The sequence below is a fragment of the Poromitra crassiceps genome (genome assembly GCF_964638095.1).
Source record: "Poromitra crassiceps genome assembly, chromosome: 3".
Taxonomy (NCBI): Eukaryota; Metazoa; Chordata; class Actinopteri; order Beryciformes; family Melamphaidae; genus Poromitra; species Poromitra crassiceps.
The window spans coordinates 13,882,877-13,888,786 of NC_139625.1; positions in this window are offsets into that span (position 1 = coordinate 13,882,877).

Consider the following 5,910-nt stretch of genomic DNA (forward strand, 5'->3'; position numbering starts at 1 on the left):
GTTGCTTGTATTTGCATATACGCAGAAATATGTAGAAACATTCTTATATGTTAATTGCTTATATGTACATATATCTAAACATAATAGAATAACCTTGTATGTCCATTACTTGCATGAACATATATGATCACAAGTATGACAATACTCATATATGTTAATTGCTTATATGAGCATACATGCTTACATATGTAAGTCAATTCTTATATGGTAATTGCTGATATGCACATATATGTAGACATATGTAAGTTTAACCCTATATGTTCAATGCTTACACAAACATATATGATTACATGTATGCGAACATCCGCATATGTTAATTGATTATATGAGCATATATGTTGACATACGTAATAATAATCATATATGTTTAATGCTTATATGCACACATATTTTGATATGCAAGAGAATAACATATATGTGTGTTGCTTGCATTTGCATATATGCAGAAATATGTAGAAATATTCTTATATGTTAATTGCTTATATGTACATATATCTAAACATATGCAATAATAACCCTGTATGTCCATTACTTGCATGCACATATATGATCACATGTATGAGAATACTCATATATGTTAATTGCTTATATGAGCATACATGCTTACATATGTAAGTAAATTATTATATGTTAATTGCTGATATGCACATATGTGTAGACATATGTAAGTTTAACCCTATATGTTCAATGCTTACACAAACATATATGATTACATGTATGCGAACATCCGCATATGTTAATTGATTATATGAGCATATATGTTGACATACGTAATAATAATCATATATGTTTAATGCTTAAATGCACACATATTTTGATATGCAAGAGAATAACATATATGTGTGTTGCTTGTATTTGCATATACGCAGAAATATGTAGAAACATTCTTAATATGTTAATTGCTTATATGTACATATATCTAAACATAATAGAATAACCCTGTATGTCCATTACTTGCATGAACATATATGATCACATGTATGACAATACTCATATATGTTAATTGCTTATATGAGCATACATGCTTACATATGTAAGTAAATTCTTATATGTTAATTGCTGATATGCACAGACATATGTAAGTTTAACCCTATATGTTCAATGCTTACACAAACATATATGATTACATGTATGCGAACATCCGCATATGTGAATTGATTATATGAGCATATATGTTGACATACGTAATAATAATCATATATGTTTAATGCTCATATGCACACATATTTTGATATGCAAGAGAATAACATATGTGTGTTGCTTGCATTTGCATATATGCGGAAATATGTAGAAATATTCTTATATGTTAATTGCTTATATGTACATATATCTAAACATATGCAAGAATAACCCTGTATGTCCATTACTTGCATTAACATATATGATCACATGTATGAGAATACTCATATATGTTAATTGCTTATATGAGCATACATGCTTACATATGTAAGTACATTCTTATATGTTAATTGCTGATATGCACATATGTGTAGACATATGTAAGTTTAACCCTATGGCCCCTATCGTTGCATCGGCGCAGTTTCTAGGCCGAGCGGCAGGCGCAGATCAAAGCAGTGGGCGTGGAAAGGCGCACTTGATATCGTCGTGCTGGCGCTAGATGCAGCCCAAAGCATTACAACCACGCCTTTTAGGCGTAAAATTATGCACCGTCATGCTCATTGGATAAGTGCAATAAACGAATCGCACGCTTGCCTTTTTAGCTCCAATTCCAGTGATCCCGCAAAACCAGACGAAAGCCAAACGCTCTGCCCCCCCCCCTCCCTTCATCCAGCCTGTCTGTCTGCATTATAGGCTATTATTCCATATTATTATGCTTCTCAAACCAATCTAACTGCAGTTTCAATACTGCAAGCATGTAAATACGCTACACTATAGCAAGATCAAAGTGAAAATAATGTACTAAACGCATCAGCTAGAAAAATATAGCCTATTAGATTGGTGAAAGTTTGTCCAGAAAGATATCGTTTTCTCTCCCCTGCTGCAGGTAGAATGATGCACATAAATATACCCTACATTATGTAAAGTCATTGCATAAATGTGTTTTTATTGTAAAACTAAATGTGGAGTAGGGCGAAGTTATTGGAGCGCACATCACAGTATAGCAGATGACAGTAGAAGCTTCCGAAGCGCGTTCTGCTGTCACTTACCTAAATCACGTTAAATCCACACAGGGTATATATAGGCTCAAGAGGACATATATGTTTCACATAGGGTGGTGTTTCATTTCATGTTTTATTTGGTCCAATATTGAAATGTTCGACAATTGCAGGTTGTCTTACCATTACACATTATTTTAGATCTACCTTTTATATCTATTTCGGCTCTATTTAGTAGCGAAATGGAGGACCCAATTGCATGCTGGGAGTGGACATTCACAGGCAGTAAACTTACAACTGCTATTTCCTATGGGAAGCTGGGTGCTGCTATGTGTTGTGTCTGTTTGAGCGAGGGAGTCAGAGAGAGAGAGAGAAGGGTGACTCAGAGGCAGAAGAGCACTGGCGCACTGAATAGGCCTGGTTTCAGAGAGAGACAGAGAAGGGTGACAGGGGAGAGGCACAAGTGCACTGGCGCAGTGAATAGGCCTGGTTTTCAAAGGCGCAAAGCGCTAAATTTAAGGCAGGTGCCAAGATATCAGTACGCCGAGATTTAAGGCCGACACGCCCACTTTGGCCCATTCTGGGACTGCGCCACGCCCATTCGGCCTAAAGCGCATTTGGCAGCGTAAAGCCATATTGATATCGTCCCAAAACAGGCGCAAGGCACGTTTTTTTGCGTTTAAGGCCCGTTTTAGCGCCGAAGGCCTGTGGGAGAATAGGGCCCTATATGTTCAATGCTTACACAAACATATATGATTACATGTATGCAAACATCCGCATATGTTAATTGATTATATGAGCATATATGTTGACATACGTAATAATAATCATATATGTTTAATGCTCATATGCACACATATATTGATATGCAAGAGAATAACATATATGTGTGTTGCTTGTATTTGCATATATGCGGAAATATGTAGAAATATTCTTATATGTTAATTGCTTATATGTACATATATCTAAACATATGCAAGAATAACCCTATATGTCCATTACTTACATGAGCATATATGATCACATGTATGGGAGTACTCATATATGTTAATTGCTTATATGAGCATACATGCTTACATATGTAAGTAAATTATTATATGTTAATTGCTGATATGCACATATGTGTAGACATATGTAAGTTTAACCCTATATGTTCAATGCTTACACAAACATATATGATTACATGTATGCGAACATCCGCATATGTTAATTGATTATATGAGCATATATGTTGACATACGTAATAATAATCATATATGTTTAATGCTTAAATGCACACATATTTTGATATGCAAGAGAATAACATATATGTGTGTTGCTTGTATTTGCATATACGCAGAAATATGTAGAAACATTCTTAATATGTTAATTGCTTATATGTACATATATCTAAACATAATAGAATAACCCTGTATGTCCATTACTTGCATGAACATATATGATCACATGTATGACAATACTCATATATGTTAATTGCTTATATGAGCATACATGCTTACATATGTAAGTAAATTCTTATATGTTAATTGCTGATATGCACATATGTGTAGACATATGTAAGTTTAACCCTATATGTTCAATGCTTACACAAACATATATGATTACATGTATGCGAACATCCGCATATGTGAATTGATTATATGAGCATATATGTTGACATACGTAATAATAATCATATATGTTTAATGCTCATATGCACACATATTTTGATATGCAAGAGAATAACATATGTGTGTTGCTTGCATTTGCATATATGCGGAAATATGTAGAAATATTCTTATATGTTAATTGCTTATATGTACATATATCTAAACATATGCAAGAATAACCCTGTATGTCCATTACTTGCATTAACATATATGATCACATGTATGAGAATACTCATATATGTTAATTGCTTATATGAGCATACATGCTTACATATGTAAGTACATTCTTATATGTTAATTGCTGATATGCACATATGTGTAGACATATGTAAGTTTAACCCTATGGCCCCTATCGTTGCATCGGCGCAGTTTCTAGGCCGAGCGGCAGGCGCAGATCAAAGCAGTGGGCGTGGAAAGGCGCACTTGATATCGTCGTGCTGGCGCTAGATGCAGCCCAAAGCATTACAACCACGCCTTTTAGGCGTAAAATTATGCACCGTCATGCTCATTGGATAAGTGCAATAAACGAATCGCACGCTTGCCTTTTTAGCTCCAATTCCAGTGATCCCGCAAAACCAGACGAAAGCCAAATGCTCTGCCCCCCCCCCCTCCCTTCATCCAGCCTGTCTGTCTGCATTATAGGCTATTATTCCATATTATTATGCTTCTCAAACCAATCCAACTGCAGTTTCAATACTGCAAGCATGTAAATACGCTACACTATAGCAAGATCAAAGTGAAAATAATGTTCTATGCATCAGCTAGAAAAATATAGCCTATTAGATTGGTGAAAGTTTGTCCAGAAAGATATCATTTTCTCTCGCCTGCTGCAGGAAGGATGATGCACATAAATATACCCTACATTATGTCAAGTCATTGCATAAATGTGTTTTTATTGTAAAACTAAATGTGAAATAGGGCCAAGTTATTGGAGGGACATCACATTAGAAGCGCGTTCCGAAGCGCGTTCCGCTGTTACTTCTCTAAATCACGTTAACACGACAAGGGGTATATATATGCCCAGGAGGACATATATGTTTCACATAGGGTGGTGTTTTCATTTCGAGGTTTTATTTGGTCCAATATTGAAATGTTGACAATGGCAGGCTGTGTTACCATTACACATTAATTTAGAACTACCTTTTATATCTATTTTGGCTCATTTGGTGGCTATTTAGTAGCGAAATGAAGAAACACAATGCATGCTGGGAACTCAGAGAGAGAGAGAGAGAAGGGTGACAGAGAAGAAGCAGTGAAGGCAAAGAATAGGCCTGCTTTTCAAAAGCGCAAAGCGCTAAATGTAGGCCAGCTCCCAAGATATAACTAGGCTGGTATTTAGCGCCGACACGCCCACTTTGGGACTGCGCCACGCCCATTCGGCCTAAAGCGCATTTGGCAGCCTAAAGCCTATTGCTATCTTGCCGAAACAGGCGCAAGGCACGTTTTTTTGCGGTTAAGGCCCGTAATAGCGCCGATGGCCTGTGGGAGAATAGAGCCCTATATGTTCAATGCTTACACAAACATATATGATTACATGTATGCAAACATCCGCATATGTTAATTGATTATATGAGCATATATGTTGACATACGTAATAATAATCATATATGTTTAATGCTCATATGCACACATATATTGATATGCAAGAGAATAACATATATGTGTGTTGCTTGTATTTGCATATATGCGGAAATATGTAGAAATATTCTTATATGTTAATTGCTTATATGTACATATATCTAAACATATGCAAGAATAACCCTATATGTCCATTACTTACATGAGCATATATGATCACATGTATGGGAGTACTCATATATGTTAATTGCTTATATGAGCATACATGCTTACATATGTAAGTAAATTATTATATGTTAATTGCTGATATGCACATATGTGTAGACATATGTAAGTTTAACCCTATATGTTCAATGCTTACACAAACATATATGATTACATGTATGCGAACATCCGCATATGTTAATTGATTATATGAGCATATATGTTGACATACGTAATAATAATCATATATGTTTAATGCTTAAATGCACACATATTTTGATATGCAAGAGAATAACATATATGTGTGTTGCTTGTATTTGCATATACGCAGAAATATGTAGAAACATTCTTAATATGTTAAT